The 9900-nt window shown below is 40.5% G+C and overlaps 1 pseudogene; it reads right to left on the bottom strand.

Moving 5' to 3' along the window:
- Positions 1-3678: 3678 nt before the first annotated feature.
- LOC110983885 (sulfotransferase 1E1-like) lies at positions 3679-8953 on the bottom strand (annotated as a pseudogene).
- Between the last annotated feature and the right edge of the window lie 947 nt (positions 8954-9900).

Genomic DNA, 9900 nt, shown 5'->3' with positions numbered 1-9900 from the left:
AAGAAGAAACTGGTCTGTGCAAGCAAGGTTTAAGGAATAATCGATTTTATCCTTTTGTAAACAGGATTTTTTTCGGGATTAGTCAAAAATGATTGCTGCCGTGGATTAGATTTGTTTTAGCAAGGAAAGCAGGAGATTTGTTATCAGCATTAACAGGGCCACTTCACACTCTTTTTTTACTGTTTGATTTTAAATATACAGCTTCATGGACGAGCGGTCTCTTAGCTGACGTATGTGAGTACTTTTTTGCAACCAGCATGGTGAGATCTTTAGGTTGATGTCGCTTTTAAGTAACACTGGTAGAGACACTCTAGTGTCCTTTTTGATCACCCCTATTTTTGTAAATAGATCATGCCAGTCTACAGGAGTTTGATCATCTCCTATTTTAAACAAAGCACCCTAGTCTTGCTAGATGCAAATTTGTCTGTAGCATTCCTTCAGTATTGTTAAGCACACACTTCAGTGGTCACCGCTGGCTTCTTAATATGCAGCATGTAGTGCATGCAGCTATCAGAGCCATTGCATCCTCTACTGTGGTCGTGTGTGGTTGTAGTTCTTGTAGGCTCATAACTTACTGTAGGCTAGGTGACATTTATTCCTTTGTGTATCAAGTAGTGCCGCTCATTTACTTAGTTACTTAGGCATTGTACACATTTGTATTTTAGTATTTCACCTGGCTTTAATTTTGATTTTGGTAATAAGCGTATGAACATTGTTCAAGGGTGTGTTTATTGGGGGTGTTGGCAGTAGTACACAGCCACCCACATGAACACACGTAACCATACACAGCTGTACTTGTCGGGTATTCCCTTTGTTCTCGTGTACAAAACTCCCGCACAACACGGAAAAAATTTCAAATCACTCTCATGTGAACCAGATTCTCTTTCCTACTTTGAAAATTCAACTGAACGTCCCTTATTTAAAATACTTCATTTTGTGACGGATGAATGGCACTTGAAAATTCCTCCTTTTTGCGTAAGTTTGAAATATCTATTTCGTGAAATCTTTGTCGCGTACGGTCTCAGTACCCCACAAGTACCCTATGTGGCACTTCCCATTGTTCCGGTACCTCACAAGCCCCGCTGTACACGCGCACTCTAACCAACATCAGCAAGCCAAGTTCTGCGCCCGGCCCAGAGAGCCTATCCACGGAGAGGTGATGAGAGGAGGTTAGTATACAAACAGGCTTTTTCAATAGTAGCGTTTGTGCAAACCGGAGCTTCCTAGAAAGTTTGTGTGCAATTTGCTTAATTTTCAGGGTACAATACTTAACTAAGAAGTCTTCCATGGTCTCATGCAAGGTCAAAAAAGTTGGTGGGTAACGCTTGTCAACACAAAACTCGCCCGCGGGCCCATTGGCTAGTGTTTCCCAAAGAGAGTGGGAGTTTTGAAACTCCGTATCCGGAGCTTGGTGATGACGCATGGGCTCGTTTTTTGTATATTTGTGGGTTTTGTTTCTAATTCACTTAATGATTTGAAGTACACCAGTGATTATATGCCGTCCCAACTGTTTTTTCTTGTGTGCCGGGCGAAATAGAATATATTTTCTGTGCCTTTTTTCCCGCACTTCATCAGTCACCTTTTTGGTTCTCTTATACGAATTTATAGCAACTGATGGCAAAGAGTATTTGTCTGTATCGTTTGAGCCATGCATCATCGGAGTAGGCGGATTTCAGTTTTGGTTTTTGGGGGTTGAATTCCATGCCTAACCGACACTTCTCTATTTTGTTCCTCAAGGAGTTCCATTAGGATTTGAATATTTTCCATATTCAGTTCTTTTTCTTCTTGGTTGCATAGTGGAAATCGATTTCAGTTGAACTTGTTGTGTACGTACACGCTGGTTATTGCGTACGTACACGATAGTGGCGAGAATTTTGTTTTATTTTAGTGGCGGTAATACGCTTCCGTAACGTTCAATGTTGTCATCATCTCAGTGTCAATAGGAGACTGACTCTGTGATCCCATTATGTTTGCTCGATACAGCGGGTATTATCGACCGGCTCTGTAAGACAGAAGAGAAAACCCAGCACTTCATACCACTCTGAGCTAATCACGTGGCTGATTGCAATCGGCTATGGAACAGTCTTTGTTCACCCTAAAAGACGTAAGGGAAATCCGAAAAAACTTGGTTGTTCCCGTCGGATCGTTTTGAATGTGTGGCACGCGTGTAAAGATGCTGTGAGTACACCTGTGAGGTTTCAGTTCAGTGCATTTTTGTTTTAATTTAAGTACACTTTTCAATACATTAACTAAATTGAAATGTAAGGGAGTTTTCATACTCTGAAGAGAACAAGCTTGAGAAAAATTGTGTCTAAGGAAATTCATTGCAGCAACACTTTCAACATTACTCGTGGCTTGCTTTTCAAACCCTGAAACAGAAAATATAATGTGCAAAGATTCGATAATTTGCAGTTATTTTGTTGATTTATTTATTCAGAAAATCCACTCCAAGAAAGCGTTTGTCAAATAATTATATGGGAACTTTTGGAAAAGGAAAAATAGTCAACTGGAAGGTATTGTATTACATTTACGTATTTAAAAAACCTGTAAAATCGACTCCTCACAACTACTCCATCTAAGTGTATTTCCATATGGTGATGGCGATTTACATTATCCGAGGGCATCAAATCTAAATACTGAATTTAATCTAGAGACCAAGATGTCTTTTGCAGTGTAAATGTTTTTGCAAACCTTATGGACTCGAAAAGATATACAAGGCCAAGGCCAACCCCATTAAGCGTACTGCTTGGCTGTTGGAATAGGTGAATCTCCGCAATTGCCTTCTTTCTTTGGGTACAATTGCAAATTAATTTTTAAAAATCTGATGAAGATTTAGTTATTCTTTGCTGATCCACCCACACGGGACTGGCAATGCCTGACTTTATTTATACGACATTTCGCGATTTCGTTCAAACGCGATGGAAATAATTTCAAACCGGAAATACCCAAATATTCTGGAAAGCAAAAGAAACTTGCCACTTCTGTCAAAGGCCATACATAATAATTCACTCCATAGAAATAAACAACTTTTGTACATAGGTATGCTGCAATACCCCTTACTAATCACGTGCCCAAAAGCAAGTGAATATCTTAATAACAAAGAAGACGTTGACATGCACAGCAACTTGGTTAATGAATCAAAAGTCGTAGAATGTAACAGAATGAGCCTTAAGTTTTACGCAGAAATCAATGTCACAGGACGAAATAAAGAAGTCGCAATAATTACTTTTCAATAATGTGTGTGCATATTCAGTAATGATTTTATCCCTTTGCAGAAACCAGTCATGCACATCATTTTGACAAAACAGGTGTTCACTTTGTCATTGGTTGTTTAAATGTCCATCCATGGGTCATATTTGCTTGGTGGAGAGTGCTTTTGTGTGTGACTTTTGATTCAGTAACAAAGTTGCTGTGCATGTCAATTTCTTCTTTGTTATAAAGATATTCACTTGCTTTTGGGCATGTGATTAGCAAGGGGTATTGCAGCATACCTGTGTAAAAATTGTTTATTTCTATGGAGTGAATTTTTATTTGTGGCCTTTGACAGAATTCGCAAGCTTCTTTTGTTGTCCAGTGTATTACTATAGTCCGTTAACATGAAGAAAACAATCACCTGCAAGACAACCAACTAACTAAACGCCTGGCAAATCGATAATTAACCAGTCTTTGAGGGGCTGATGGCATCAGCAAGACTTAGAAGGGCACTTGGAACATAATCTAGGTTTAAGCAGTTAAAATGCTCCTTTTTGTCACTTTCAACTCGACGTTTGTCGTAATGACAATAAGGTGTTATACGAATTTGAATTTTTATGAATAAAAATGGATAGTCAGCCAAGTCAGAAATCTCAGTGTAACAGCTATTTCTCTATTGAAGTGTGCTGTCCTGTGTTGTTGTACGTTGTCCTTAAAACAACGCTAAAAGCGATCTTTAACCTCACACATGCTGTGACCGGCCACCTGGCTAGTGGTCAAAGGTCATTCCTGTCCCCTGGAACTTGTTCCGAATGAAGGCGTCCATCGCCTCGCTCTGGGCCACAGTGAAGTGGAACTTCCAATCGCTAACCTTCCCTGAAATACAAGCGAGTCGAGAGAAATGAATGATATGAAACAAATACTATCTCGCTCAAGATTAATGCCTGTCAGCAAACAGTATCACGGCGCACGGGGATGAGGAGAGCATTTTTCTTTTCTTTTGAGTTCTTTTCTGTGCATTTTCAACTTTTCTCATGAAGGAGGTTGCGCTGTCAGCACCACTGTTGGTGGCCGATTTTGGGGGACCAAAAAAGATGTCAGGACTCGACATGGGGTTTTTCTTCATGTTAGCGAACGTGCAGTGCTCCGTGATGGCATCCAGCGTCTCAGCTGACAAGTGCTTACCCAGGAAGTTGCTGATCTTCTCAACATTCTAAGGTCCTGAAAAACCAAGCAAAGAAGCATGGGAATGATATCGCATTAAAAAAAGAAGACGTTTTCGCTTCAGACAATCACTGAGTGGTTCAGAGTGAAATAGGAAAAATATCGCAAGGTAAAACATTTAGTCGGCTTCGACTCGTTAATTCGCAGTTTGAACACAATAACAGACATGTAGTTCCCGGTGCACTGCATTGATTAAGTCCTTTAAATCCATGTCCGAAATGGAAACAAAGGTTGGCACATATCTTGATAGCGTCGTCGACGCGTCGTCCTGATTGTGCGCGCTTTTCAAGCCACTCGAATCTTGTCGGGTTTTAGTCTGCGGCGCTCGGATGTCTAAAAATGTTGAGGGTTGACTGTTCAAAAACCTTGGGAACAATAATGATCCTAATTGTTGGATAGCAAATCCCGTGCACCAAGGTCGAATGCGACTTTCTGAGCTCGGGCATGAATGGTGGCATTGAGCAAGGCACAAAATGCGAGATCCAACGATTAAAAATGACAACAGAGGCCTGAAATAATATTGTGAAAGGGACTGCGTGATGGGGACTGAGTAGTGATGGAAATCAAATAAAAATTGCCGGGCCATGGAAATGTGAAAAGCTAAATTTACGTCCCAGCATGACAATTTTTCAAGTTGTCACCTTTTTTGATGTATTACCGTGGAGGCGACACTGAAAAGCTCAAAGATCTCTCATACGGAATGCTTTAAGGCCACAAGCCATCCTGAACTCGTCTGACAAGATTGGCCGAGGTGTGCCAGAAAGATTTAGCATCGTGAGTAGTTTTATGACTCATTCTTTTTTGTTTTAAAAATGTGACATTCTTAAGGAAACGTCATTTGTCACCGTTAAATCATCACTCACCCTCTTCAATTCCTCAAATCTCACCAACAGGGCATTCGGTTCGTGTCTCTTCTTCCAGAAGAACAAGTAGTGGTCCCACCAAGGACCATAAGGTACTTGTGAAGATAACAGAACAATGTAAAATTTTGCAGGAGTGTCAATTTTTTGACTTGCACAGGGATTGAGACAAAGACATTGACACGTTAAAAGTAGAAGTTCGAGCATTCTTTTGGAAGTTTTATTTCTGGAGGTGATTGCTTGAAAAGTCTTGCTGACATGTTCGTCGGCGATGTTAATGGGAAAGTGATTCGGGAAATGCTTTCCCAGCATCAGTGAGAGTAAGTAAGGATGTCCCAGACGTGACTTGGCTGCCATTCTTTGTCAATACAACACAAAATATTTAGCCTAAAAAGTTAATAATTTATTGTCAACAGAGGGCTGCTTAAAAGTAATGGATTCCTTGCAATTAGAGTTCATACGTTTTATCTTCGAACGCCTCGTATCATCAAATATGGATTACGAGCGACCCTTGACAGTTGACAGCCTTGTTAATGATTTTGTCGAAGTACCTCTTCCATCCATCATTTCCTTGAAAAACTCGCTAAATGCTTGGTCCACTTTCTGAGGATTAATCATTTTCATGAAGAAGAAGTAGGACACAACCACGTCCTTGGGGTTACGGATGACGTAGACAATCTTTGCTGTCTTCTCCCAGAGCTGGGGAGGCAGGAACTGAGGTGGGAGATGGGACTTGATGACCCGAGGCGACCGAATATTCTCAACGATCTTGTAGGTGTCTGGGGCCTGGGGGACATCAAAGTGCAAATTAAAGTCATCACTTGATCGGTCTGCAACGGACGTGTAGGTTGAAAAGGCGATGTTAGGTGGAAGAGAGAAAAAAAATGACACTGAAATAAAAGAGACTTTTCAGGCAGCTTTGGCATTTGTTTCTAAAGCTGTGCATGGAATGGCAGACGTTTTATGCTTGCCAGCTCTTCTCTGGATGACCTTGTATTCCTCAGCCCGCTTAAACATGAAACACCTCAATTTGCCCTCCATGCTAAGCTAACACGCGCAGCTTTCTGATCACTGTGTTTAATTCTCTGCATGTCAGGGGATGCTTACACCTTTAACCTGCTGGAGGCTCTTAGGTGGTTCATCTCTAGGAACGGCACTCGAAACCCAGTGAATCTCTTGTTGACAGCCCCCAAGTCCCCGTCATGCATCACACAGGACACTATCTCTTGAACCCAGGTTGTTCCTAACAGGAAGAAAACAAAATAAACTCCGAGCTAAATCTTAAGCTTATAAGTTTTCAATCAAGTTAGTGTAGTCGTTGCAGAAATATGCTGTTTCTTATCCATGAAAAAACAATTACGTACAAACATTCAGCTTATCATGCGTGTATTCTGCGATTGGCAATGTAAATCTCGCCCTTAAAAATTGCAACCAATGAAATGACGTCCACCAGGCATGCAACAGTCATTTAACATTTATAAACCAATTAAACGATATTATACACTTCAAAGAAGTTATTATCTTGTTTAATCGACTTATTATCACGTTTAAACGACTTGGTATTCGTCGTTTAAAACTCTTATATGCGACCGATAAATTTCAACACGTACGTACGAAATATTAGTTCTACGTAAGAGTGTACTATGTAGAGTGTAGGCCTACATATGAGATATAACTCGAACGCATCATTTATGATGCATACGTCTCGAGATATAAATCGTATGTACGGGATATATTTCGCATAGGACCTATATCTCGTACGTAAGTTACATATCTTGAATGTACAACCTGCGAATTTTAACTCGTTGTCAGATCTTAGCACAATTTATTGTTTACAGTGACAAGTTTTATTTTCCTTTAATGTAGATCTTTATTGTGTCTCCCAATGTTGGCTGCAACAAGAGAAGCTGCTTGATTCAAATATTCATTTCACACTGTGATGTCCTTGATTTGCATTTAACACAAGTACGTGGGGCTCTATATTGTGGACTTTGCATTTAAATGGTAAGTACAAACAGTTGGGATGGTTCAGTTGGGTGTGGTCTTTTCATTGGGTGCATTGGAGTGTGAGAGAGTGTGGTGTATATAGAGTAAAGGTGTGCCACCCACAGTCAGTCAATTGTCTTGCTGTAAAGCATTCTAACGCCAGTGGTCAGGCTCTCTTCCATCCAGCAAGAGCAATTTCAGCAAATGACCAGTGCTCTGTTGGGGTTGCCATTCTTTGTGCACATGTACACCTTTTCCCCTTTCCGAGCGGACCGTCAAATGACTCTGGAACTAGTGACTCACTGCAGACAACCGCGAGGCCACAAACTGTAAGAATAACTGTTTTTTGTTATTTATGGTTCGTGTATAAAAGATAATAATAACATAGTTCACGTTGAAGATACAGTCTGTTTATTGTAATATTTGTATAGTGACATACATTTCAATGCTCCTGGAAAAGTCAAAACTTTGATAATTGTCAGCCATTAGGAATAGTATTGTACAACTATTTGGAGTTGGATTCATTAACTTTTTCAGAGAGCTGTACCTTGTGGCAGTTTTACTACCTTTGGGTCCGGCCAAGATATTCTCCACTGTTCTGCACTGTGTCTAGTGAGGGCGTGGCTAGCTGTCCATAAACGTCCAAGGCCAATCCGGACTGAAATATACTGCCAATTCCAATATTTCAACGCTTGGTTTTATATTTTAGTTTGTGCACGACTGTTTAGGCTGCGTTGCATTATGTAGCCTGTGTGACACTATTTAGCCTGTGTGGCATTATTTAGCCTGTGTGGCACTATTTGTTTACCCTTAGTATTTGGTGAATATTGCCTTTTTGAACTTGGAAGTAGCCTTGGTGGCTTCCCTAGTAATTTTGCTGCACTTCCCGGTAATATCTTTTAATTTGCTGCTGGCGGTATTTTTAAATCTGTCTGTTTGGCTTTTTAAGTATCATACGCAGTCTTCTTCTTTTTTAACCATCTGCGTCTAAAGTTTCTGGAAAGGTTTTGTGCCTTTGTTCGTTTAAAACGTGTCTGATGGGACTACAATCCATATTGAGAGTATGATTTTCTTGACTCTCAGATGACTGGTTTGCCATATTGGCTTGTGTGTCATTTTGGCTACAAGGAAGTGTGTTTGGACTGCTTGCGGTTCTGCTTGTCACTACTTCACTATCAAGTGGATGGTCGAACAAACATTTTGAGGACCAACTACCTATAAACGTTGGGCAAGCCCTGGAGTCGTTAACAACTCGACCACTTCACCTTTTGCCTTTTTTACCACACACGCAGGTGTCTGTCAACATTCACTGCCAATGCAGACCCCCTCTAGACATTGCAATGTGGATGGATGAATCCAGCAAATATCCATGAATCCTGGGCCTGCGGTACTTGACATTAAGTTTCACAATTCAGCCCGCAGAGCTCCCCATATCAGGATCAATCAACATGATCAAGAATTCGACCGTCATTCCATCCTGGGACATTCGGATCAATTTTGGCAGACCATGAGTGAGCAGAATTTTGTCGCATGAAGTGAAAGCTGATATGGAAAATAATTTCATCCGCTATTCTTGTGACGAACTGATAGCTCTACCAGGCCTGCCCCTTTGTGCCTTTGGTCTGGGAAATCGCATGGTTAAAAAAATACAAACAATGTGGAAGACGTACTAATCGTCACATACCAGTCATCGTTCCAGATACCACTAGAAGGCCCACCAAAAGTGATTCTGGAGTAAATATGTCTTACTTAATTAAGCTTAATCTAACATGTTGACGTCTTCAGTTTTTAGATCTAAACAAATTGCCAACAGGCTACAATGATCGTTTGTAATCCCCGATCTTGATAAGATGGATAAATTTACATCATTTCTGCGTGTTGAACTGATTCTAACTGCTTGTGTCTCTGAAACTTGTTTTACAAGGGATACGCCCATTGAACAAGTCAATATTAATAATGTTTGCCTGTTTTCACAGTCAAACCCGGATCGAAGTGGCAGAGGTGTAGCCTGATATTCTCATGGCACGTAATTGCCACTTACTATGATGAAGCAATTCCAAAACAACTTGAATTACTTTGGGTCAAAATAACACAGGGCCCTAGCCATTTTCGCAGAAACTTGTGTCCTGTCTGTTTTATGGTTCCCCTCCAAAAAATCCCGGTGACGACATCTTGATAATTACGTCATCTGCAAGAAACTGTTGATAAAATTACTACTGATCATCAAGATCAATGAATTCGTCAACTAGTCAATACTAGTCAACTAGTAAATGGTTCTTTTGTTCAGGTGGTAGATTGTCACACAAGCAGGTTGTCTGAGTGTCTTAGATAAGATTATTTCTGATATCCCATACTCATTATCAAATTCCAGTTACTATGGCTCCTCTTTGGCGTAGCGACCATAATGTTGTTTTATGGAAGCCCAAGGGAAATGGTTCTCATCCAAATGACATGACATACTAAAACCTTTCGACCAGTTAGTCCAACAATCTACTATACGCGAATTCGGCCAATGTGCCACTCAGTATGCTTGGTCCGAGTTTTACACTGCATCAGGCACCCAGCAAAAATCTGATGTATTCTAAAGTGCATTAAATGGTGCAGTTATCATACATTTTCCATCGAAGTCCATAAAGCT

The sequence above is a fragment of the Acanthaster planci genome, linkage group LG10, assembly GCF_054643075.1.
Source record: "Acanthaster planci isolate LZ-2023a linkage group LG10, COTS_SCS, whole genome shotgun sequence".
Lineage (NCBI taxonomy): Eukaryota > Metazoa > Echinodermata > Asteroidea > Valvatida > Acanthasteridae > Acanthaster > Acanthaster planci.
Note: the sequence above shows the minus strand (reverse complement) of the source record. Positions and strands in the feature narration are given on the sequence as shown.